The sequence below is a fragment of the Ovis aries genome, chromosome 8 (genome assembly GCF_016772045.2).
Source record: "Ovis aries strain OAR_USU_Benz2616 breed Rambouillet chromosome 8, ARS-UI_Ramb_v3.0, whole genome shotgun sequence".
NCBI classification, from domain to species: domain Eukaryota; kingdom Metazoa; phylum Chordata; class Mammalia; order Artiodactyla; family Bovidae; genus Ovis; species Ovis aries.
This window is the reverse complement of record NC_056061.1, coordinates 59,702,677-59,730,444: the sequence shown is the minus strand read 5'-3', so window position 1 is coordinate 59,730,444 and position 27,768 is coordinate 59,702,677. Positions and strand designations below refer to the sequence as shown.

Below are 27,768 nucleotides of genomic sequence, written 5' to 3'. Positions count from 1 at the left end.
ACATAATAAATGGAATAAATGAACCTATTTACAAAAAAGAAATAGAGTCACAGATGGAGAAAGCAAACTTATGTTTATCAAAGTGGAGGAGGGATAAACTGAGATATTGGGATTGACAGATACACATTCAGTTCAGTTCAGTTCAGTTCAGTCGCTCAGTTGTGTCCGACTCTTTGCGAGCCCACGAATCACAGAACGCCAGGCCTCCCTGTCCATCATCAACTCCCGGAGTTCGCTCAGACTCACATCCATCGAGTCAGTGATGCCATCTAGCCATCTCATCCTCTGTCGTCTCCTTCTCCTCCTGCCCCCAATCTCTCCCAGCATCAGAGTCTTTTCCAATGAGTCAACTCTTCGCATGAGGTGGCCAAAGTACTGGAGTTTCAGCTTCAGCATCATTCCCTCCAAAGAAATCCCAGGGCTGATCTCCTTCAGAATGGACTGGTTGGATCTCCTTGCAGTCCAAGGGACTCTCAAGAGTCTTCTCCAACACCACACTTCAAAAGCATCAATTCTTCGGCGCTCAGCTTTCTTCACAGTCCAACTCTCACATCCATACATGATCACTGGAAAACCATAGCCTTGACTAGATGGACCGTTGTTGGCAAAGTAATGTCTCTGCTTTTGAATATGCTATCTAGGTTGGTCATAACTTTTCTTCCAAGGAGTAAGCGTCTTTTAATTTCATGGCTACAGATACACATTACTGTATATTAAATAGATAACTAATAAGAATCCTACTGTATAGCACAGTGAACTCTATTCAGTACTCAGTAATAACCTCTACAGAACAGACTTAAAGAGTGGGTAGATGTATAAACATGTATAAACTGATTCACTCTGCTGTACAGCAGAAACTAACACAATATTGTAAAGCAACTATACTCCAATAAAAATTAATTTTAAAAAATACTAGTTTCTTCTGTTTTTTGTACCCTCTTGTTCTCTTTGCCCCCTCACCCTCCATAGAAAGTTAAGATATGTGTGCTCCTCCTCAAGGGCTTAGCAACTTAGCTCTCACAAATTCTTTACATTTATCTTTCACCAACATTAAAGGCCAGCAGTTCAGTTCACAAATTGAGGGGTGTGTACTTCCCTCATGGCACAGTGGATGGAAATTTGCCTGCCAGTGCACAGACATGGGTTCAGTCCCTGGTCCAGGAAGATTCCACATGCTGCAGAGCAACTAAGCCCATGCCGCACAACTAATGAGCCACGTGCTGCAACTAGGGAAGCTCACACACTTGGAGCCTGGGCTTGGCCAAAGTGAAGCCACCACAATGAGAAGCCCTGCTCGGCCACGAGAGAGTAGCCCTGACTCTCTGCAATTAGAGAAAGCCGGCACAGCAATGAAGACCCAGCTCAGCTGAAAATACATAAATAAATATAGCAGTCTGTACATGCCAAATTGAGGGGTGTGACATCAGGTAGAAAGGGCACACAACTGCTTCCTCAGCTGTTGGGAACGTGTCCAGGGACCTTCCCACATCTAGTGGACCTGGTGGAAGCATTATCTCAGGTAATTACTGTCCTTAAAACCCAAACCAACCTCGTCCTAGCCTGCTCTCACTCTCATGAAAGTTATTAACCTGGCTTATGGGTGGACATAGCCATATGTGGCAAAATGAAGTTTTCACAGCATTGACTGGCTCCCTGAACACAGATTAGCTCGAGACCAAAGTCCCCCAAATCAATTAAATGTAAGCTAACTGCAAAACCTTTCCAGTTGATTTTGTTACACATATTGGGCTTCATAGAGGTTAAATTCTCTCACGTTTTGAGGTTGGAAATTTTATGGACAAACTGAGAAAACAAGCTTTTGTTAGCAATGTTACTGACTGAATTTCTTGCTGAATTCTGCTGCCAAACAGTACACAAATATGAATATTGTTGCTTTTAGTCACTAAGTTGTGTCTGGCTGTTTTGCAACCCCACGGACTGTAGCCTGCCAGGTGCCTCTGTCCATGGGATTTCCCTGGCAAAAACACTGGAGTGACTTGTCATTTCCTTCTCCAGAGGATGTTCCTGACCTAAGGATCAAACCCGTGTTTCTTGCCTTGGCAGGTGGATTCTTTACCACTGAGCCACGAGGGAATCCCCACAAGTATGAGCAGGCGATTTGTTATTACTGCTTCATCATTGTGTAATAGAATATTTCTGCCTGTATTTTTGGAGTTCTGAATCCTGAAATTAAACTCTTGCCACTTAAATTGTGAAAGGTAGTCAAATTCCCAGAATAATGTCTGCATAAACTATTGAACCATTAGAGTGTGGTCAAATCAAAAGTTTTGTTGTCGATGGTGGTTGATTTCATATAATTGACTTTTGTAAGTATCATGTCATAAAACTAGCAATGGTGCTACACTTAGAATCACCTGGAAGCTTTGAAAAATGTGTTGCTCAGAACCTCCCTTAGATGGAATCAAACTCTTTCTTGTAATGGGGCCTGGGTGTTAGAATTCATTCATTTCAGTTCAGTTCAGTCACTCAGTCATGTCTGACTCTTTGCGACCCCATGAATCACAGCACGCCAGGCCTCCCTGTCCATCACCATCTCCCGGAGTTCACTCAGATTCATGTCCATCGAGTCAGTGATGCCATCCAGCCATCTCATCCTCGGTCGTCCCCTTCTCCTCCTGCCCCCAATCCCTCCCAGCATCAGAGTCTTTTCCAATGAGTCAACTCTTCGCATGAGGTGGCCAAAGTACTGGAGCTTCAGCTTTAGCATCATTCCTTCCAAAGAAATCCCAAGGTTGATCTCCTTCAGAATGGACTGGTTGGATCTCCTTGCAGACCAAGGGACTCTCAAGAGTCTTCTCCAACACCACAGTTCAAAAACATCAATTCTTTGGCGCTCAGCTTTCTTCACAGTCCAACTCTCACATCCATACATGACCACTGGAAAAACCAGAGCCTTGGCTAGACTAGACTTGACCAGACTAGAATTCATTAAAGCACCCTAAATGACTCTAATATACAGTAAGAATTGAAAATCACTAAGCTCTAGCCTAAAATGCAAATTCAAAGGCACCCCACTCTAGTACTCTTGCCTGGAAAATCCCATGGATGGAGGAGCCTGGAAGGCTGCAGTCCATGCGGTCACTGAGGGTCAGACACGACTGAGCGACTTCACTTTCACTTTTCACTTTCATGCATTGGAGAGGGAAATGGCAACCCACTCCAGTGTTCTTGCCTGGAGAATCCCAGGGACGGGGAAGCCTGGTGGGCTGCTGTCTATGGGGTCGCACAGAGTCGGACACAACTGAAGCGACTTGGCAGCATGTCTGGAAAACAAACCAAAACAATACTGTAATAACTATAATTGCTATTAACAGAATAATAAAATTAACAGAACTAATTTCCTGATTAACTAAACTACCCGTTACCCTAGGTACTTAAATTCCTAGAAGTCCAAATCTCCATCCATATTGCCATTTGAGGGACAAATAATATATTAATTGTTCAGAATACATGGTGTGGCATGGTAGACCTTGGAGCATAGGGACCTAAGATCACTTTTCCAAAGGTATCTTGGACTCAAAACTAGGGAAGCCTGGCAGAAAATGAAGTGGGGAACGTTGACTCAAGGTGGTTCCAGTAGGAGGGCTGCCCTTCCCCCTCATCCACACTCAGGACAGGTGGGGGTCTCTGGGCACATGTTCCATGAAAGTTCTTCACTAGTTGCCAGGGAAGGAATGGGCCTTTCCTTAGCCTTGCAGGAGTAAATTCTTCAGAGAGCTAAATTATACCAAGACACTATTCCTTTATCCATCATCTTCTTTCCGTTGTTTGCAGGGCTCAACTAATCAACAGGAATTATAACACTTTCCTGACAAGACCAAGGCTTCCCCTTCACCTGGGATGACTCCACTTTTGGAAGCTACGGTGTCCAGCTGGGTTACAGTCCCTGATGAGAGCTTCATCTGCTTCCAGGAAATGATTGAATTACATTCGTAAGATTAAGCTGAGAAGTTAGTGTTATTTTTTCATTTCCAAGGAATTCTTTTTAAAGTTAACCTTTATTGCCACAACTATAAACACTGATTTTGAGAAATGATAAGCTTTCTGAAAGTTAACTGACATTAGTGATGTGCGTATGTGCATGTAATGTCTCATTATTAAGGCATTTTCTTGAGTAATTCAAACTTTACTGTGTAGTCCTGCCAGACGGGAAATGGGCCCTATTCAGGCCCAAGGTCCAGAAGACAGCGGTTCTCAAACTCTAAGACATATTGCAGTTATTTGTGGGATTTGAATCTGCATTTGAAAGCCACATTCCAAGTGCCTCTGATGTGTTACTAGTAGACAGTCCTCAGACTTCAGACATGGGAGATGAGTACAGAGACCCTATTTATGTGTTTTGAACACAGAATAGTATTGTTTACCTCTGACGATGATCTTCTGAAAATAAAGAAGATTCTTTTAGCTATACATGTTAACAATACGAATTTGTTTCTGAGGCATTACAGCCCAGCTTATTTCTCTAAAGAAAACAGTAAGAAAATCATTATCTAACTAAGGGATACCCAGGAGGCCCTTTCATCACCACTGTAAATTCCCTTCTCTGTGTTCCAACTCTTTGCCTTCCCCCAGACAGGTTCTATGTCAGCCTCCTGGGAAGTATAGCAATGTCTGGTGCCGCTGATGTTTGAATCGCTCTTTCACGAGCCTACATACATGACACAAACACATTGTTTGAACATTCTGTAATATGCATTTTAAAAACCTGTGTCTCGGGACTTCGTGGTAGTCCAGTGGTTAAGAATCTGCCCTGCAATGCAGGGAAGCCGGGTTCAATTTCTTGTTGGAGAACTAAGATCCCACATATGCCTGACTCTTTGCTGCCCCATGGACTGTAACTTGCCAGGCTCCTCTGTCCATGGAATTATCCAAGCAAGAATCCTGGGGTGGGTAGCCATTCCCTTCTCTAGGGGATCTTTCCAACTCAGGGATCGAACTCAGGTCTCCTACATTGGAAGCGGATTTTTTATCATCAGAGCCACCTGGGAAACCCCATGCTGCAACTGTTGAAGCCCAAGCCCTCTGGTGCCAGCACGCCAAAACTAGAGAGCCTGTGAGCGTCAACAAAGATCCCCCATGCCAGAACTAAGATCTGACACAGTCTAATAAATTAATTAACTAAATTTAAAAAACCTGTGTCTACATGTAAACCAGCTTAACTTACTGGAGATCATTATTGCTATTGTTATCATCATGGCTGACTTAATTTTTTAATTATTATTATTTTTGTTTGTGCTGGGTTTTCATTGCTATGCAGAGGCTCACCCTAGTTGCAGCGAGTGGGGAATTCTCTCTCCTTGCGGTGTTTGGGCTTCTGATCGCATTGGCTTCTCTTGTTGCAGAGCACGGGCTCTAGAGTGCATGCTGGGCTCAGCAGTTGTGGCTCTTAGGCTTAGTTGCTCAGAGGCATGTGGGATGTTCCTGGACAAGGGATTGAACTCACGTCCCCTTCACTGGCGGGCAGATTTCTAACCACTGGACTATCAAGGAATCCCCATAGGTGATTTTAAATGCTTGTTTTATAAAGAAGAGTACAGGTTTTGGTGGCTTGATCCTATGGACACTAACATAAATATTTGTGGATTGATTGCTTGTCAAGAGAGTGATTTGACTAAATGTTTCACCTGGCATCTGAAGAAACTGGATCTATACCAGAGGACAGCAGATGAAGTTCACGGCCCTATTGTAGAAAAGGTTAGAGAGGGCAAGAAAAAATATAGTGCTGGTGAAGAAACTGTTCATAAAGGAAGCAGTTATCCGTGACGTAGGGAGATGCAAACTGGATGCCAAGGGTGTTCCATAAACAAAGAAGGCTGCTTTTCATAATAGAGAGGAAACAGAATAGGGTTGATGAAAGCCACCCAAGGTCACTGTCAGGACAGGAGAAAGACCTCTTTTCTCAGCACATCTGTGGTCTGAGGGAAATAGATTTGGAAAAAGAAATAGAGAATTGAGGCAGAGACAGAGAGAGAGAGAGAAAGAAGGATGGCAGATAAAACAAATTTTCTAGAGAGATACAGCTAAATGTATTGATCTCTTACTATGGGCACTAACAGAATATGTTGCAAAAACTAATTTTGTCTGCACTTTAAGATAAGGCATAAAAAGGTTAAGTAATCTGCTCGAAGACCTACTGAGCTGAGATTCTAATACACAAGGAAATTTGACTCTAGAAACTGCATGCATCACAACTCTGCTTTAGAACTGAAGAAAAGATAGCTCACAACATAGGAAGGTCCTATTTTATGTACATCTTGATGTACCCTTGCTATCAAATTCATAATCATACCTAGGGCACAAATAAATGGAGAAGATTTAGAAGCAATGATAGGCTAGTTTTTAAAGTGTGTAGATTGGTAGAATCTGGCAGCTGAAAATCACATAAAACAAAGTAAAACAAGATAAGAAGGCTGCTTACCACATCCTAATAATTTAAAATAAGAAAACTGAGATCAAAACCAGAAATGATGAGTCTTTGTTTAACCAGCCATCACCAAGAGAGTTAAAACTGGCCCTGAACTCTCTGCACTTGAATGTTCTCTACATTTACAACAAATGGATACTAACAGACCTTGCTCTTTCACTCTAAAAAAGTTATCCACAGTGCTTGATTTCTGTGATTTTTTTTCTAAATATTTTATTGTAGAAGTTTTCTAAAACACAGCAAAGTTGAAAATTTTCAATGAACACACAGTATACTCGGCACCTAGATTTCAGTACCAATTTATTCAACATTTACCTTAGAAACAGCCTTCTTGATTGATATTTAGCTTCATCTCTGAGTCATCTCACCATGCCCAGCAAGATGCTTGTTATTAGTTGAGTCATTTGGATGGATGCTATCATCCACTGTGCCTTAGGCAGGGATAAGTGATGAGCAACTAATCAAGGGCACAATCCAAGAAGCAAAACACAGTCCTTTGTATGCTGTGCATGTTATTACTAGTAGATTCTCCATGCATAGTTGTGGTCAATCACTCAGTGGTAAAAGTGTTGAAAAAATATCAGGGTTATAACATTTGTGCATCAAGTTTTCTTAGAATTCTTTTTTTCCCTTAATTTCACTCTTTCCCTTGCTTTCACCCATATGAGTAACGGAATTTGATGGGACTCATATGATACATAAGGGAGCATTTACTCTCACAAGCAGTGGCCTGGTAATCCCAAATGCACTTGAACTTCTGTTTCAGCAATACTCTCCCCTGCAACAACCCTTTGAAATGGAGGCCACATTTACAGACACCTCAACCTTTCTCTCTTTAGAAAACCAACATCACCAATCTCATTGAAATACCTAGACATATGACAAGGAAGACACACACCATGAACAACAGCTGTGAGAGCATTGCTCCTTCATAGTGATTATTGACTGGGTATAAATAAGGATTGTTAAGGGTTAAACTATGCCCCCCCCCACCCCCGCCCAACCACAAACAAAAGTTGTGTTAAAGTCCTAACTTCCAGCATCTCAGAATGTACCCTATTGGAAAATAAGATCTTTTTAGATTTAAACAGTTAAGTGAGGTCATTAAAGGAAGCCCTACTCCAATATGGCATCTTTATTAAAAAAAAAAAAAAAGGTGGGGGAGGGAATTTAAACATAAAGACAGACAGGGAGAATGCCGTTGAAGATGAAGGCAGAAATCAGGTGATGTGTCAACTCTGAATATTCATTGGAAGGACAGATGTTGAAGCTGAAGCTCCAATACTTTGGCCACCTGATTCAAAGAGCTGACTCATTGGAAAAGACCTGGATGCTGGAAAAGATTGAAGGCAGGACGAGAAGGAGATGACAGAGGTTGAGATGATTGGATGGCATCACTGACTCAATGGACATGAGTTTAAGCAAACCCCAGGAAATGGTGAAGGACAGGGAAGCCTGGTGTGCTGCAGACGATGGGATCACAAAGAGTGACTGAACAACAATCAGCAGACTATCTGAAGCTAGGCAAGAGACCTGGAGCAGATTGTTCTCACAGCTTTCAGAAGAAACCAGCATGCCAACACCTTGATTTTGAACTTCTAACCTCCAGAACTGTAAGAAGATAAATTTCTTTTGAGTCACCCCATTTGTAATACTTTGTTACTATAGCAGGAACTTGAAGACCATTGCCTTTGAGGATATCATATAAAAGGCTAGAAGCAGTGGTGAGGAAAAGAACTAATTAGAGAAAATATGATTATACAAATTTCCTTTGAATCAATATAACAGCATTCCAAAGATCTCCTTTAAAAGGTAAAATGTTTAAAAATACATTTTAAAGTGAGTTTTACAGTCCATATCTGATCATTGTTTTGTTACCACTTTGGCATTTGATTATGACTTATTTCCATCTTATTGTGAATGTACAATGTTTTTCAGGAGGATAAAAGAGTATGTTCCACAAAATACAAATATATAATAGGTGAGTAGATCTGGATGAGAAATTATACATTCTTTCTTGTCAACTCAGCAATGTCAGTATTCCGTCCTTCCTACAATTATGCTTAGGAGCATGTAGGAAGTAAGAGGGTAGGAATTGCTTGGTGGTCCAGTGGTTAAGACTTGGTGCTTTCACCAAACTGCCATGAGCATGAGTTTGATCCCTGGTCAAGGAACTAAGATCTCACAAGTGATGTGGGGGGAGGAAATAATAAGGTAGTATTTTTTAACAGACAATTTTTCACCAAAATTTTCAGAGGACAATAGAATTTAATTTCTTAAGTCTGGAAATCCAGTAAAAGGGAAAAATTCCATTCTCTCAGAACTGCAATGGCCAATTCTTCAGAATTGGAAGGCCTCTTGGGTTTGAATTACTGCCAACCATTTCAGAAGAAACACACTCCCTCAAGGATGGCCCAGATACTTTGGGTTCATCCTTCATTCCTTCCACCAAAACTAATTGTTGTCCAGCCTCCTTCACCTAATTCTTGTGTGCCCTAGCCCTTGAATACTGGAAGTTCGCTCAAGGCACCCAGCTTGTGAAATAGGATATGGCTCTGACTCCATGGGCTGTCCTAAAATGGCCAGATTATTCACTGTGGCCCAGTAACCTGGGAAGCAGGTCACTGCAGGTGCTGATGCTGTGCTGACCATGATCACAAGGAGGACATGTCCTAGGGATGGTTAGACCCTCTGGTCCTCAGAACCGAGACTGCATCACAAGCTTATAGGGAGTCCTCCCTCCCCAACTGGTCATAAACTGGGTCAGAATTCACTGAGCATCTGTTGACTCTTCTACAACAGTGAAGTTAATTCCAGTAATTATTTACCTTTACTTATGTCTTTCTTCAGCAAATATAAAAGTATTTTCCATTTGCATGTCTATATCTATATCTATATATTTGATCTTTACAAATATGTTGAACACATTCTTGATTGCCATGTGATTATTATCAATAGATTATAATATATATTTATTAAGGCATTTATCCAGCACAGGGATAGGCATGGTGAGGAATCTAAAGGAAGAATAAGCAAAGATCTCTGCCCTAAAGGTGGATTTACATTAATCGAATAAAGAAAACAAAGGCTCCTGTCACACTTGAAGTACAATTATTGCCAAAATCTATGGCAAGTACTGTGTAAGAATATTTAGCTTCAACTATAACATGAGCCAAAAGAAAGACATTGTCTTGACTTAAACAGCCAGTACAAGCATTTTCAAGGGTATTGGATGTTAGATGCTTTAAAAGAGAAAATTACAAAGACAGGCAGAAGATCAGGGTCTGATGTATTAGATTGTGCAGAGAACAGAAACAAAGCCATGGAAATGGGACCAGATATGATCTTTCTTGGGGAAATTAACACATCTGACCCAAGAAGGCTGCAGATCTGAATGGAGGCAAGAGGGAACAGGTACCTCCTCAACATACGTGTTTCTCTTTTTTTCTTTATATGTTCTTTCTTACCAATGTTGATTGAAGGTCTGTTAGGTGACTGACACTCCTCTAGTTACTGAGGGGAAGAGACAACATTGGCTGATCCTATGTTGCAGTCAGGTAGACAAAAAAGAGTGGTTGAAGGGGGGAATGTGGGACAAAATTCTGGAATCTCAAAGAAAATTAAGAAAGTGAAATGATTTGGAATTGGCTGCAAGAATTGAGAAGCAGCTACTCCATCCTCGGGCCCAGGGATATACAAGGTATGGAAGAAACCACCCCTACATGGGAGGGATGCACAAGAATCAAGGTCTCCAAGGGAAAGCAAAGTTTTAGTTGGGTCTAGAAGATGAAGTGCATATCTTGAAAAGAGGTCAGAGATACAAGGTGTACAAGGTGTTTTGCTGATGAAAGACATGATCTATAAAGCACCAAGTAGAAATGTTTAGAAACAAGGAAGGGAAAGAGTTTGCGTCAACCTCATTGTGTTGAACCACATAGGAAAATAAAATTCTGTGTGCATGTGTTCACTAGTCAGTTCAAATTTGGCTTCGGTAAAAAAAATCTAATTTGTGGTCAAGCTGTATTCCTTAAATGTGTCTCTTGCTTGTTATCTTTCTGCAGAAGGACTGGCTCTCCAGGTAACTTTTAAGATGGTATCTGTCTCCCTTCAATTTTCACCATTATCATATCTGCCAACAATAAAGGCCTCATTCTGAATGCCCTCAGTTCTGCTAGAATGAAATTCTCTTTCCTCTTTGGGAATCCCCTCAGATTCTGGAAGTTTCCTGCATCTGTAAAAAAAATCTCCACCCGAGATATACCCAAAGGCCCAGTGCTCGCCAGGATACATGTTACTTCGCAAGACTGGAAATAAGTTCCAAAACCTTTTAAGTCCTCTCCTAACTGGCTCCACCAAACTTTTAATTTTCTGGGGCTCTGGATTGCTGAGACTGGGTAATTTTTTTTTACAAAATTAAAGTATACCCCCATAATAGAATTACTATTCCATCTATTGAACTCTTCAAAACACTCTGATTTGACAATAAACTGAGGCTTGTACCAAGTAACCTGAAAACCAAAAAAGTTCATTTTTTTCAGGCTATCATATACACTTATCTTATTTGGTCCTCCCAAGAATTCAGTGAAATAGACAGATACAGAAACTGAGGTCAGAGAGTTAAGTCATTTGCCCACATTCACATCAGATCATAGGTGATTCACCATAAAGCTAACAAAGGTTAAACATCAGGGCTCATCTCTTACGTGGGCTCCTTCTAAGATGCTGGAAGGGAAAAAGGCCTCCTAATGTGTTCACACTGTCATAAGTTTCTATAAAATCTGTAAGAGTGAGACATTTTAGTCAAAATTATAAAAATCACTATTTCTTGCCACTCCAATTTCCTCTCCATCAGATTTCACCTCATGTTTGATGGCCCTGAACATGAAGAAGTGATTGATGAGCACGCAGCCAAAAAAACGTGAAAAAAAGAATATTCTAGAAGCGTGTCAGGCTAATATAAATACTGTGTTGTTTTATAGGCTTTGTAATATATATGGCTTTTGCCACCCTTTTAAAATTTGGTAATCCTTAGTATTTCTTTTCTCATTATAGACAGATATTTATTTTCATGCCTAATTTTGTATTTCTAATCTGTATTCTTTTTCTTAAAGAGCTTTGCCAAGTTGTATAAGCCCTCAAAACACTTGCAAAGGAACTGAATGTTTTAACTAGCCAGACTAACCCTGCAGCCTCTCAGATCTACCCAGCTCAGAAGTTACAGTGGAGAATCTGACCAGTGGCAATTTCCACTAACAGTAAGTCTTTTTTTTTTTTTCCTTTTTCCTAATGACATATCCATGTCGAGCATTTTAAGCCATGAAAATATTGAGAAATTCCACTTTCCCCACCCCAAACCTCCACCCCAGTAATTTTCCTTTTCACACATGCCTCTTCATTTCCTGATTCTGGTCTGGGCGTGAAGCAAAAGTACCTGAGTCCAGGCAAAAAAGCTGTTTTTAAGATAGTTTTGGCCTAACAGGGGCAGGAAATGCCAATGACTTTATGCAAACTGTTTCTCAATGAAGATCCAACCTGAATGCATAATATGGGACCCTTGCATAATTCAGATGATGCTCAGATAAGGTCCAAACAATTAGAAACACCTTCCAAGAAACCCCTTGGAGGCCACTGGGTAGGTATGGATTTTCCCACAATGAAATTCTGAAATAAGAGACAATAAGCACAATTTTTTAAAAGTGCGACCCCCCCCAAAATAACAAATAACATTTCTATTGGGAATATTACTCCAAATACTCACTTGACTGTTGAACAGTGGGCGGGGTGGGGGGGCGGGGAAATAGGATTGCCAACAAAACCACAAAAGATGAGGTTTTATTCCTTGAGAAAAAAAAGATTATTTGATTCACTCTTCAGTCCTTGCCCAACTACACGTGTTCACTTCAATCAAGCCCTGAGGTAAAACAAAATGGAGTTCCTTTTAAAGAAAAGGAAAAAGAAAGAGAAAAAATGAGATTATCCAGGCACAGTGCCTGATCCTCCCACAAAGACTATAAGCCAATTTAAAAAACACATAAAGCACATTCAACATGGATGATATTTTACATCACCTACAAATTGGCATTCACCACTGGCACTTGTCATCTACCTCTGTAAGGATTAAATTACGAACAACTGTGGGTGCTGACTCTCAATACCTCTTGAAAGCAGTTCAGGGTGGATATGAGGAAAGAAGCACTCAGTCCTCTGAGAAAATCTGACAGAATAGTTAGATACTCTCAGGAGAAGACTTTATGCACCCAATCCTTGCATTTCCTCATATCTAGAAAAAAGTACTAAAATCCTCCATGATGACCACTGTTCCTGGTGACTAGTATAAATCTTCTGCAAAAAATATGCACTTGACTGCATGAACTCCCCCTTCACCAAAATCACAGGTATACTGACCTTTCCCCTACCTCTTTGGAGCAATTTCTCAGAGCTATCTGGAATGCGGTCTCCCAGGCTATAGTCCTCATTTTGCCCCAAATAAAACTTAACTCAGCTCTCACATTGTGCTTTTTTTAAAACAAGCATTTATGTATTTGTCTGTACAAGGTCTTAGGTGTGGTTCACAGGATCATCAATCTTCTTTGTGACATATAGCATCTTCAGCTGTGGCATGTGGGATCTAATTCTCTGACCAGGGATCTAACTCAGGCGCTCTGCGTTGGGAGCTCAGAGTCCCAGTCACTGGACCACCAAGGAATTCCCACATTGTGCTTTTTTTTTTTAGTCGACATATACATCTTTCAGTGAAACATGACATGAACAAACTGATGTTAACAATATCTGGGTTTCAAAGTTTGAAACTGAATCGTCTTCTTCAATTGTACCTTAAATCCTTAAACTTGGGTGTTCATGATAATCTCTATCCTATTTCCACCATAGGTGCTTTTGAAATTGTTATTGCTGCTTGCAGTCATGGTTGTAGTCCTGTTTACTATGCTGGAAATAGCATTCAAGAGAAACAAACATTTTAGAATTTGCATTGGCCTTGTTTTGACCTGCCTGATGAATCACCTTCAGCCGGTGGTTTCCCAGCACTACCACAAGACTGTTTTCCTCCACTATTGCAGAACGCTCTTTACGCCAATTCAAATTCATGTCCAGGCAGGGCTGTTTGAACTGCTTCAGGAAAGAGCACTGAGGCAAGGCCTATAAGTAGCTAACCTCTTTCCATAAAGTCTAGATGGTAGGAGAGAGTATGAAATGAGACTTTCGAAATAACTCCCTTTCCAGAAAGCCTGAGGTTTTGTTTTCTTTGGATAGCTGATTCTGAGCATAATTCCATGACATAAAAAAATATATATATATATTTACTTGGCTGCACCAGGTCTTAGTTGTGGCATGACGGATCTAGTTCCCTGACCAGGGATGGAACCTGGGACCCCTGCACTAAGGGAACACCACCAAGGAAGTCCCAATAACTCCATGACTTTTAATTGCTTTGCTCCCAAATAGTTTATGGATGTTGAGAATGGTCACAAAACAGATGGTGGGACTGGGTGGAAGGATGCTTGATGACTAGAAGATACCCAGCAATTGTATATCTTCTGCAAAGTCCTGCACCCAGAATAAACGCTCTGGTCTGTGTCTGTCAATAGATAATCAAATGAATGAACACATAAAGGAATGAGCAGAAACAGAATACTTAGCTAAACTTTACAGGGAATGAGACCCTGCAAACCATAGAAGCTTATTGGGCAAGGGCCTGTTAATTCTAAACACATTACATCTGGATGGGTTTCCTGGCACTGATCAAGCCCCACCAAACAACCCAGGTCAGAGGTTAAGGATGTGACCCTTCTTCACTGTACTGCTGCTAAATCAGCCTGTTTATGGATGACTTTCAATTCCACTGAAATCTCTATTTTACAAATTATCCTGGCTCCAGGCCATTGTTCCTCCACCCACCTGCTACCTACCTAAAAGCCTTTAACTATTCATTTCAATCTCCTCCCAAATTAAAAGGATTAGGAAGCAGACTTAAAACCAGTTTTTCTTTGAATTAAACACTCTCATGAAAATGAGACCAGGAAATAGGGGCGAGGCAAATGGTAAAGAGAAGAGGTTGCAAAGCAGTTCTGCTATGTGACCGATTAAATCCCAGTCCTACTATGAGAGTGAAGAAAGTGAAGTCACTCAGTCATGTCCTACTATAACTAACACTGTAAATCTGATGATGCTGGAGGAGGGGCAAAATGGAATGCAAACAATGACAAATGAAGTGTAGTTCAAACAAACAATGAAACCACACTGAAGGAGATGGGAGAGCAAAGAATTAACCTGAGTAACTATGGGAAATAGTATTTTGTGTATATACTAACAAGCTAAACAGATAATAAGAACTGTACTCAAATAACACTCAAGTACACTACACTCTTATGGGTGTGGGCTAGCAATTCTGAAACTATCTTGTATGGGAATACCAGATGACCTTATTTGCCTCCTGGGAAATGTGTATGCAGGTCAAGAAGCAACAGTTAGAACCGGAAATGGAACGACGGACTGGCTGTAAATTAGGAAAGGAGTACATCAAAGCTGTATATTGTCACCCTGTTTATTTAACTTATATGCAGAGTACATCATGAAAAATGCTGGGCTAGATGAAACACAAGCTGGAATCAAGATTGCCAGGAGAAATATTAATAACCTCAGATATGCAGATGACACCACCCTTATGGCAGAAAAAGAAGAGGAACTAAAGAGCTTCGTGATGAAAGTGAAAGAGGAGAGTGAAAAAGTTGGCTTAAAACTCAACATTCAAAAAACTAAAATCATGTCATCTGGTCCCATCACTTCATGGCATCTATTAGATGGGGAAACAATGGAAACAGTGTCAGACTTTATTTTCTTGGGCTCCAAAATCACTGCAGATGATGACTGCAGGCATGAAATTAAAAGATGCTTGCTCCTTGTAAGAAAAGCTATGACCAACCTGGATAGAGACATTACTTTGCCAACAAAGGCCCATCTAGTCAAAGCTCTGCTTTTTCCAATAGCCACATATGGATGTGAGAGTTGGACTATAAAGAAAGCTGAGCACCAAAGAATTGATGCTTTTGAACTGTGGCGTTGGAGAAGACTCTTGAGAGTCCCTTGGACTGTAAGGAGATCCAACCAGTCCATCCTAGAGGAAATCAGTCCTGAATATTCATGGGAAGGACTGATGCTGAAGCTGAAGCTCCAATACTTCGGCCACCTGATACGAAGAACTGACTCATTGGAAAAGACTCTAATGCTGGGGAAGATTGAAGGCAGGGGGAGAAGGGGATGAGACGGTTGGATGGCATCACTAACTCAATGGACATGAGTTTGAGTAAGCTTCAGACAGGGAAGGCTGCAGTCCATGGGATCGCAAAGAGTTGGACATGGCTGAGTGACTGAACTGAACTGAACTGTTGCTGTTGTTTAGTCGCCAAGTTGTGTCTGACTCTTTTGAGACTCCGTTGACTGTGGCCCACCAGGCTCCTCTTCCATGCAAGAATACTGGAGTGCGGGGATCCTCCTCACCTAGGGATTGAACTTGAGTCTTCTGCATTGGCAGGCTGATTCTTTACCACTGAACCACCAGGAAAGCCTCTGTGTGTATATTAGGATTGAACAAAAAGAAAATCTATCATGGATAGTGAAAGAAAGATCTCTCAACTGTTGGAAAAAGGAGTCACAAATCAGGAAAGGGGAAAGTTAGGTAGAATACATCCTGCATTTCACCTACAGTGTAGGATCAGAAATAGAGGTATCAGTATAAACTCATGAATTTAAATGTGTGTACACAGCTGTGTCTCTTAACAGTGATGACTTAGAATTCATCCCCTCTCCTTTCTTTTAGAGGGCTCCTATAAGGTCCTTATAGACAGAAGGAAAATATATTTATTCTGTCAGTATTTTTAAGAGAAGTAAATACCAGGTTCACACTAAGAAATGGCTTTCCAAACCAGGAAATGAGGGTGTTATTAATGAAAAGCAGAGCCTTAGGGCAGTACTGAATAATAGGGTCCAGGAGAAGTTAAGAAAATACTAGTAACAGTAAGAAGGACCACTATTTTCAAGATGTCTTAATATAGGAGCCTTGTACTAAGTACTGCAAACTCCATTTACTCCATATAATGCTCATAAAATAGTCACACATTTAGAGACCACTGCTTAACTTAAATCTCTTGATCTGCAGAATTTGTTTAAAGGCTAGTCACACATTTAGAGACAACTGCTTAATTTAAATAAAATCTCTTGATCTGCAGAATTTGTTTAAAGGCAGAAGTCCTCTGGTTTAAAATTTTCAGAAAAGCAAATCTAAACTTTTAGGACACTTTTAAACCATTTTTGAATTAACAGTATCCGATCAAAATGAAAAGCACAACAATTCAAGAGCTGATCTGAGATTCTTCAGACTCTCAGATTAAAGAAATTTAATACAGCAACAAACTCACTTTCTCCAGAAAACTTTCCCATCTATTAGTCCCTTGCACAACTTGAATGAGACATTAGTCAAACAAAGAAGCTTGATACCACACGGAATGAATCACTCCCAATTCAGAGAAGGTGCTGAGGGGGTACTGACAAGTAATCTACCTCTCTGTTTCCGAGGAAAGGGTTATTTGTGTGAGATCAAGAAGGAGAGAGGATGACTGTAACACTTCACATCACATGAAGACATGAATCAGAGAATTAGCAGGTATCCAAAAACTTAGGTTTGGGGAAAGTATGATGGCAGGCACTTTCCACAACATTGTCTGACCTAGGATTTTCTTGTTTTTGTTTTACCACTGACTGCGTTCTCTTCCCATTGTCTGTAGAAAACTTCAGTTCAGTTCAGTTGCTCAGTTGTGTCCAACTCTTTGCGACCCCATGAACTGCAGCACGCCCAGCCTCCCTGTCCATCACCAACTCCTAGAGTCCACCCAAACCTATGTCCATTGAGTCGGTGATGCCATCCAGCCATCTCATCCTCTGTCATCCCCTTCTCCTCCTGCCCTCAATCCCTCCCAGCATCAGGGTCTTTACAATGAGTCAGCTCTTCACATCAGGTGGCCAAAATATTGGAGTTTCAGCTTCAAGATCAGTCCTTCCAATGAACACCCAGGACTGATCTCCTTTAGGATGGACTGGTTGGATCTCTGAGAAGTCCGAGGGACTCTCAAGAGTCTTCTCCAACACCACAGTTCAAAAGCATCAATTCTTCGGTGCTCAGCTTTCTTCACAGTCCAACTCTCACATCCACATATGACCACTGGAAAAACCACAGCCTTGACCAGACGGATCTTTGTTGACAAAGTAATGTCTCTGCTTTTAAATATGCTGTTTAGGTTGGTCATAACCTTCCTTCCAAGGAGTAAGCATCTTTTAATTTCATGGCTGCAGTCACTATCTGCAGTGATTTTGGAGCCCAGAAAAATAAAGTTAGCCAGTTTCCCCATCTATTTGCCATGAAGTGATGAGACCGGATGCCATGATCTTAGTTTTCTGAATGTTGAGCTTTAAGCCAACTTTTCACTCTCCTCTCTCACTTTCATCAAGAGGCTCTTTAGTTCTTCACTTTCTGCCATAAGGGTGGTGTCATCTGCACATCTGAGGTTATTGATATGAAAATTGTAGAAAACTTGTACCCTACTAAATCTGCCTGTGCTGCACCAAACAAAAGCCCCAAGAGACCAAAATAGTTTAAATCGAACTTCAACTGTTTGCTTACTTTGCTTGATTGATCTTTCTGAGAAGTTTACAATAGGAAAATCAAGGAAATCTGAAAGATATTTGTTGTTGTGGTGGTTGTTCAGTCACCAAGTTGTATCCAACTCTTTGTACTGCAGAACTCCAGGCTTCCCTATCTCTCACCATCTCCCAGAGTTTGCCCAAGTTCATGTCCATTGAATCAGTGATGCCATTCAATGATTATATTGAAAGATATAATCATAAATAATTATAGACCCAGCCAGGAGCTATTAATAAAATGATTGTGCTCAGTCCTTCTTTGAATTTCAAAGCTATGGACCTAGAAAGATTACCACTATGTATGAAGTTTATATTACAGTTCAGCTGAGAGTTCAGGTTTTTTGAAAGTTATTGAATAATGTATTTTAATTGAATAAATTAACATGTGTTGAATATTGAGTAATTGCTAACCCTAAAACCTAGAATTCATTTGTGCAACAGATAATGATTGTTTATGATGTATCAGGGAGAAGGAAACGGCAACCCACTCCAGTATTCTTGCCTAGAGAATCCTGTGGACAGAGGAGCCTGGTGGGCTGCCATCTATGGGGTCGCACAGAGTCGGACATGACTGAAGAGACTTAGCAGCAGCAGCAGCATGATGTATCAGAGGCTCTGTCTACTTACTGAGGAAATAGAGACAAATCCACTGGATACTTCTCTCATGAACCTTATGAATGGAAAAGGCTATATAAACAAATTAAGCAATCTGATGCAATATCAAGTGTGAAAAGGATGCAGAAATAGAAAAAGGAGAGAGATTTTAATCCTGGAAGTGTCAGGAGTCTTGAAGAGAGAGTCCTGCAGAAACTGACGTTTCAGCTGGTTCTGAAGGAGAAATAGGAAGTGACCAGACAATCATTAGAAGAAAGGAAAGTGGAGGAAGAAAGGGGGCAGGGTTTTCATGGAAGCAAAGAACACAGTAGGTACAGAAGAAACCATGAAATAGTGTCTCATCCTATAAAAGTTAAAATAGCATTATTGATGATTAAATGTGTGAAGTGATAGGGAGCAAGCAGGTCCCTGGGACGACAGGAGCAGACCCTATAGGAGGTCTTCAGCAGGTCAGAGCCACCCGCAACACAAACACTCTCAGGCCCAGCCTTGAACTAACAGCCAATGGGATGCCAAGGAGAGGTCTTTGGAGGAGACACGGTCAGACTTGCATTCGTATCAATGTCTCTGGCTTCCCAGGTGGCTTAGTGGTAAAGAATCCACCTGCCAATGCAGGAGACGCAAGAGATGCAGGTTTGATCCCTTGGTCAAAAAGATCACCTGGAGGAGGAAATGGCAACCCACTCCAGTATTCTTGCCCAGAAAATCCCACAGACAAAGGAGCCTGGCAGGTTACAGTCCATATATACAGTCTGGTTAGAAATGTTTCTCCCCAGTGTTAATCTTTTAAGCATGTTCTAGCTGTTCTTATCTAATTTGAAGCACTCAAATCCTGTCTTGCAACGCCTTTGTTACATGCCCACACTGTACATTATGAAGTTAGTTTGGGGGAGTTATGTCACTCGAAGTTTTAACTCACTCAGATCTTCACTGGGTTGGTATGCGTCTCTGTCTTTTCAGTTGAGGGTCCCTTTGTAATCAACTGACTAATTCAACCCTGTGACCCCACTTATCAGTACACATTTCAAAGTTCTTTCAAACAAGACTTGCTATAAAAGATGAAGTAGAAAATGTACCTAGCAAGTGAGTGAATGAATGAAGTTCCTGCTGCTTTTTGTAGACATCCCATTAGATGGAGCAATGCTGGCTTCACCACCAGAGAGAAAAAGTACAAGTAGTTTATACCTGCCATCAGCTCATTCACTCAACATGCTCTGGAAGAATCAATCCTTTAGAGAAACTCAGATTCATCCATGTTGAGAGCAATATGTTGGATGGCACTCTTAGGGAGCAGTTTTGTCAGCCATATATCACAGACAAGATCTCAGAAAGGCATGGGACAGGCTCCAAGCTAACCATGAGCTGAGACTGCTCCACCAGCTCTTACATTATCGCCAATAAAAAATTTGTTTTCATAGGAAACTGTCACTACCAAAAGAGCAAGCAAAAAACTAAGCTTCTGGCTTTGACTTTAAAGGAAAGATGCCAGCTTCTAAGCTCATCCTTTAATTGCCTTATACGTAATAGAAGTGGTTGTTAGTGTAGTGAGCAAGCCAGAACAAAGACATGGACGCCCACGGTTCCCTATTCCCACTATGGAAAGTTCACTGGGCTGTGTGATCTGAAGTAAACCAGAGGACGCAGGAGATTGGAGAAGACCTCCCTTTCCTTTCAGACACAAAGTGAAGTAGGATGCCTCTTCTCCTTTGCAAAGCAACCACCAAATCCTTCTCAGAAAGATGCTACAAAGATGCTTCAACCTAGAATAAGAGTGAGTCATAGTTTGTACAACTCAGTGGTGCTGCCAACCCGCCTCTGCTCTCCCTCACAGTTTTTGTTTTCTTGGTATGATAATTAGTTGTTGGCATTATGAATGTGTCTTCTGAGGGGAAAAAAAAATGTGGGCACGTGTTATTTCTGGAATGAGGATGTTATACGCCCTACTGAGGTAAGCCATCCTCTCAGAGGCCAAGTCCTGGCCAACATGTGGTCACCTAACCCAGAGCACCACTTCCCTCACGTTATCTTTTACCATGGAACATGATTTCCAGTTATACTGACTGGCTTGTGCAGAGTTACACAGAAAACAAACTCTGTTCAGAAGCAGCAGCAGTTCTACAGTTACCCAAAATTTGAAAGTTGTTATCTGGTGGTTTCCAATCTCAAGACACACTAGAATCACCTTGAGAGCTTTTGTGAAAATACCATTGCTGGGGGCCTCCTCTGAGCAAGTTAGAAAGAATTTCTGGGACTGGGGTCATCCAGGGCATGGGTGTTCTTTCAAAGCTCTTCAAAGTGCTTCTGAAGGAAAGCCAAGGTCGAGAACCACTGATATCATCCATGAAAACCCTTCCAAATGAAACTGAGATCCAGAGAGGCTGATGGGTTGTCCTAAGGCCCATAACATGGTTTGTTGGTTCAAGACACACTAGAATCACCTTGAGAGCTTTTGTGAAAATACCATTGCTGGGGGCCTCCTCTGAGCAAGTTAGAAAGAATTTCTGGGACTGGGGTCAACCAGGGCATGGGTGTTCTTTCAAAGCTCTTCAAAGTGCTTCTGAAGGAAAGCCAAGGTCGAGAACCACTGATATCATCCATGAAAACCCTTCCAAATGAAACTGAGATCCAGAGAGGTTGATGGGTTGTCCTAAGGCCCATAACATGGTTTGTTGGTTAGCGTGCCCTCATCTGTGTGTCTGTCTCCTTCAGGATTATGAAAGCCTTCAGCATTTGAACCACATAAATTTATCTGAACCATATAAATCCGAGTGCCCCACAGTAAATGTTGGATGAGGGCAGAGCCAGGAAGGAAAAGAAGGACCAAAATCTGTCCTGCCTTTGGTCTCACAGCCTCTAAGAAAAACTGTTACTAATATAAATGACCAGGAACATTTTAGCCCCCAGATGAAATAATTAAATATCAGTTTCCCCAGACTTATAACTTACTCATTTCTGGAAAAATCCTGAGTCAGATCACCCCTAAAATTTCAAGCTGAATAATTTTACCTCAGCAAGTCCAGCTGTTAAAGCTAAGGGCTCGACCTTGTTCAACACCTCAAGCTTCACTAAATTCTTATTTTGTGGAGTTTCATTTATTTCCCTGGTTAGACTTGACACTTTTCAGCTAATATCCACTCAAAACGGCATATTGTCCTTCAGTACCAAGATTCCAGAGGGCAGAGAATTATGGGACGTAAGTGCTGTGATTAAGGAGACATAGGCCTAGAATCTGAGAGTTGCTGAGGACTCAGCAGAGGCTTCAAGAGTGCTCTATGACTTTACTGGCACTACACACTGCCAGCTACACATCTTTCGCCTTCCAGTCATCAGTTCAAGCGAAATCCAGTCTGTGAGGCATGGTGTGAGGACTCAGAATTGGACCACAGATGTCGGGGACCCTGGAACTGTGCATCAGATATTACCTTGTTGGGTTGCGTCCTCCCACTTGAAATTCTGACATCTGACACACTCTGACCAGTTTCCCAATGCCTGCATCCTTTGTCTGAGGGTGTTCTTTGGACCTGAAACCCACTTTACCCACTCATGTAATACACTGGAAGTGCCAGAGAAGGAAAATCTCCCCTCACCCCCACCATGGCTTTTGACCCCAAACTGGCAGGAACTGGGATGACTGGCTCCCATCCCCCTCAGGTGCAGGAACTCCAAGGTGTGTGTGAGTTTTCTCCAGGGATTAAGGCCGAGTTGCCCAGTGGTTATCTGTGGGTTAATGCACCTCTCACCAGCAGCCTTCTCTTCTTGCCTCCCTTTCCAGTTCCTTGCTGGTGTTTCCTCTTCTTGTGTTGTGTTAGTCACTCAGTCACTCAGTCGTGTCTGACTTTTTGTGACCCCATGAACCATAGCTCACCAGGCCCCTCTGTCCATGGAATTCTCCAGGCAAGAATACTGGAATGGATTGCTATTCCTTTCTCCAGGGAACTTTCCAACCCAGGAATCGTACCTGGGGTTCCTGCATTACAGGCAGATTCTTTACCAAGTGAACCACCAGGGAAGCCCACCCAACTAATGAAATTCTGTGTCAAGGTCTGATTCTGGGGGAACCCAAAGAAGACACACTGGCCTTGTCAATACATGGTCATTTGATTTTAGAAAAGCCACTTAAACTTTCTGAGCATCCCTGGCTTCAAATGCAAAATAAGGAGAGTATTTTAAGTACTGCTTGGTCATAGCAGCAGCCAAAGCCTGCTTCATTTGACTGCCAAAGTCCTCCCTAACTAGCCCTGGTCTGCTTTCTGCTCCCTTTCCCCATCTCTAAGTGTACCCATCCTCCATGCTTCTCTCCAGTCACAGAGAGTTTCTTTGAATTCTTACAAGTGGTTCATTTCCCACTTGCCTTAGGACTCTTACTCATGCTGTCCCTCTGCCTGGAATACTCTTCTTCCTTCTGTTTATTTGGCTCACTCCTACATATCCTCCAGCTCTTAGCTGAAATGTCACTTCCTGCAGGGAAGCCTTTTCTGACGCCCCGTCTAGGATCCTGCTCTTACACGCTACTAAATATAGTATTCCTTCCGTCATGTCTGGCATGCTTTATAGTAATTCTTATTTTCTTCTCGGAGTCCACTTCCCTCCCCATTAACCACCATCACTGGCTTTTAAGCTCCTTCCAGACAGAAACCCAGTTTATCTGGCTCGCCACTATATCCCTGATACCCAGTCCAGCAGCTGCACATGGAAGGTACTTGATAAATAATAGTCTCACAAAAAGCATCCTTGTTTAGAAACATTAGAGTTGCCTGGAGGATCCTGTGGACGGAGGAGCCTGGGGGGCTGCAGTCCATGGGGTTGCTGAGAGTCAGACACGACTGAGTGACTTCACTTTCACTTTTCACTTTCATGCATCAGAGAAGGAAATGGCAACCCACTCCAGTGTTCTTGCCTGGAGAATCCCAGGGACCGGGGAGACTGATGGACTGCTGTCTCTGGGGTCTCACAGAGTCGGACACGACTGAAGCGACTTAGCAGCAGCAGCAGCAGAGTTGATGAATAACATTTTGGAATAGAAGTCAAGGCAGTTTCCCAACCAGAGGGTCAAGGTACTGCCTCAAATGGTTTGCAGCCAAGATACAACGTTTCCTTCAGCCCTTCTACTTGAAGAAGGGGTGTATGAGTTGGAGCTCCCTATACTCAGATGAGAACAGCTTAATCTTTTTATCTTAGTGAAGGCTGTCACTATTTTTAACATGAAAAATTTTAAAGTTGGAAAGCACTTTCTTAAAATAATCCAGCCCAATACTTTTTAAAAAGTGGAGTTGAAATTTGGAAAAGAAAATTTAGTAGTGGAGGGAGGAATAAATTAGGAGGTTAGGATTAATGTATATACACTGTTGCTGCTAAGCTGCTTCAATCGTGTCCGTCTCTGTGTGACCCCATAGACAGCAGCCACTAGGCTCCCCCGTCCCTGGGATTCTCCAGGCAAGGATACTGGAGTGGGTTGCCATTTCCTTCTCCAATGCATGAAAGTGAAAAGTGAAAGTGAAGTTGCTCAGTCGTGTCTGACTCCTAGCGACCCCATGGACTGCAGCCCACCAGGCTTTTAATATAAAATAGATAATCAACAAGAGCCTACTGTATATCACAGGGAACTATACTCAATACCTTATGATAACCTAGGAAATGACAACCAACTCCAGTATTCTTGCCTGGAGAATTTCAGGGACAGATGAGCCTGGCAGGCTCATGGGATTGCAAAGAATCGGACATGACTGAGCAACTAACACTTACTTAACCAATATGGGAAAAGAAACTGAAAAAGAATAGATATATGTATGACTAAATCACTTTGCTATAAACCTGAAACTAATACAACATTGTAAATCAACTATTGTTGTTCAGTCACTCAGTCCTGTCAGACTCTGCGACTCCATGGACTGAAGCATGCCAGGTTTTCCTGTCCTTCACCATCTCCTAAATCAACTATACTCCAACATAAAATTTAAAAAAGAAAATTTAGTAGCAAGCATTGTACCTGAGAGATGTCTGGAAGCAGAAGGCATTGCATTCATCAGCTGTTAAGGTCAATACAGCCTTCATAGGTGGGGCCTTTCTGACATTCCTTGAGGCTTGGTGGCCTGGTGGGGGTTATCTCAAAAATTCCTGGATCCTCCAGGGATGGGACCAAGTATTGATACAAAGAGCCACGCCCAACCTTTTCCAACCGCCATCTGTCCTGAGCACAGTCCAAATTCCTAGAATGCCTAGAGGCCTCCAGGGACCCAACTTTGCTTGTCTTCCCTCCATGCTCATCGTCCTCTGTATCCTCCCTTCCACTTGCCTTATCTCTATTTATTTCCAGGCATAATGCTGTGCACCGCTCGGTGCTGTTCGCCTCGCTCTTCTTCCCCAGTCATAGACTCTTCCCTCTCAGTTCCCGCCCACTCATTACTCCTATTCATCCTCTGAGATGCCACTCAAGCGGATTGGAAGTTCCACTCCAGGCTTCCCCTGCCTAACTCCCTCCCACCCCTACCCACCCCACCCACCAGCGTTTTCTTCCAGTGGGTTTACAAATGGATTTCCTGTGACCTACCTACTCCACCCTCAACCAGACGAAAGGCATTTGAGGACAGGACCCACATTATTTCCATTTCTATCTGCTCAGAGTCACAGTGCCTGTGACTAAGTAGGTATTCAATAAAAATTTGCTCAAATGTACTAAACATTATGTTTCGTGCATGTGCGTGTGTGAGAGAGAGAGAGAGAGAGATTTAACCCTTGTCTGGCTAACAATCGACCCACTTTAAATTAACTGAAGATAACTTGATTACTTCCAAATTGTAATAAAGAAGAGTGTGTCATGTGCAGTTGAAGTACTATTTAATAATTTGCACAGATGGGCAAAAGTAAACATCTTGGCTTAAGGCCAAAGCAGAACAAAAAGCCAAGTTCCTATAAGGTCTACAGGTCTCCCATGTTGAGTGCTGAGATGGCAGACAACAGCCCGGGTGTGAAACACCTGGGGAAAGGAACAGCATTCTGGCACTGAACTGCCAAGAATAACTGGCTATTCTTCAGGGTTCTCACAGGAGCAAATGGGTGGCACCTGGGACTCTACATTGATAATTCCAAAGAAGTCTGTTTTCTGTTTTAATCAAGCTGAATAGAAGTTGTCCTTTGTGAAAATGAATGAAATCTGCAGTTATGTATTGGAATTCATTTCCACGGGAGGGGTTAACCTAGAAGCCTTGCTCCATCTAGCACCACCCTGGCGCCTGCCCTAAGCACCAGGCCAGCTGTCCACACCCTGGCCAGGAAAGGGCAGGGCCGCCTGCACGGATGTCCAGACCCTGGGATGGGGGACCGCCACCCCACTGTCCTGTCCCAGGCTTTCAGCTCAGCCTGAGGTCTTGAGAGGTTGGGTTTGTAGGGATCTGGCTTGTTTAGACTTTTGGCATACTCCCCACATCCCCTGTAAACCACAATATTGCTATTTATTGAGCAGTTGTCAGATAATGTGCTGCAAATTTGCATAAGACCTATCCTCCTCTCACATGTGGAGTAACTGAAATAATTTTTGAAATCAGTTTTCCAAAGCTGGAGAATAGAAGTGTTGGGTTAACCACTGGGGGGGCAGGGAGGTAGGGGTGATATATTAAAACTGTGATGATAGTTATAGTTTCTTTGTTTTTTCACATATATCAGCTCATTTTATCCCCACAAAAGTCCTTTTAAGCAAACAGTATCCTCCTGTTACTGATGAGACAGGAAATTGAGACAGAGGTTAAGCAAAGGATGGAGAAATGCACTGGTAAGCACGTAATGCGGGTGGGGAAGAAGACCACTTCTTGTCTTCTGTTTCAGAGCTGTACCTACGCCCTTAACACACACACACACACACACACTTACACACATATGTACACACACACACAGAATGGTTTCACTTCTGGGAAAAAGGAGCCAGGTGGGAAAAGAGTTGGAGAAAGCCAGATGTGTAATTTACATAACACAGGTTCTTCGGTACCATGAGAAATAAATTATAAGATCACTCATGGATAATTTAAGTACAAGCTAGGAGGTCTGGTAGACTTCAAAATTGGCTCACAGTAAGGATAACTGTCTGACTCTTTGCAACCTATGGACTATACAGTTCATGGAATTCTCTAGGCCAGAAAACTGGAGTGGGTAGCCTTTCCCTTTTCCAGGGGATCTTCCCAACCCAGAGATCGAACCCAGGTCTCCTGCACTGCAGGTGGATTCTTTACCAGCTGAGCCACAAGGGAAGCCCAAGGATAACTGAGTTCTGCCCTGGTTTCTATCTACCTTTGCTCAAAAGAAGAGATTAAAATGATGAAAAGATGAATGTTTTTGCAATTTAACTCCACCAAGAAAAGCATTCAAACTAAATTCCATGATAGCAGCAAGAATTCAACTTCAAATGAAGACAGATTGTCTCTTGCTATGAAGTACAATACGGCGCCTCTAGATTCTGAGGATCACAAACCATCCCTTAGTCTGAAGGCCTAGATTGTGGATGAGAATACAGGGTGAAAATAGCCCTTATAAAGATGAGCTATTGGTCTTATGAGAGCCAGGGAGTAAAGTACTTTAAAGGATGAATAAACCTTGCAGTCAAAAGTATCACTTTTGTCCATGAAACAACAATGTTGGTTCCTACCACTTGCCCTGGTCCAATAGTTACTCTTCCTAGATTAACATCACGTTGGTTAATAATGACAAGCCAAACTATGCTGAGTGTCAACCTCCATGAAAGATTGCAAAAACTATGTAAATCTAAAGGGGGACATCAAGGAAGGTGCATGACACTGAAAATAGTTTCCTTGTTACTCTGATGATTAAAGGTTGACATTAGAATGAGGTCAAGCCATGACCATTTTTGTTTTAATTTGTCAGTAGGCAATCAGGATTGTAGTCACTGACTGCCATCATCACCAACTTTCTAGGTGCCAGTGTTAGAGAAACTGCCAATCCTGCTGGGATGACTTAATACTCTATTTCCAAAGAAGAACATAATACTATATTAA

General features: G+C 42.0%; 1 long non-coding RNA gene across 1 annotated transcript; it reads right to left on the bottom strand.

The window, feature by feature from the left end:
- Positions 1-58: 58 nt before the first annotated feature.
- LOC132660205 (uncharacterized) lies at positions 59-25,152 on the bottom strand. The gene is made up of 2 exons (XR_009601526.1): positions 24,756-25,152; positions 59-3,284 (listed from the first exon to the last, which is right to left on the bottom strand). It is a non-coding gene; the product is annotated as an uncharacterized LOC132660205 (long non-coding RNA).
- Positions 25,153-27,768: the final 2,616 nt, after the last annotated feature.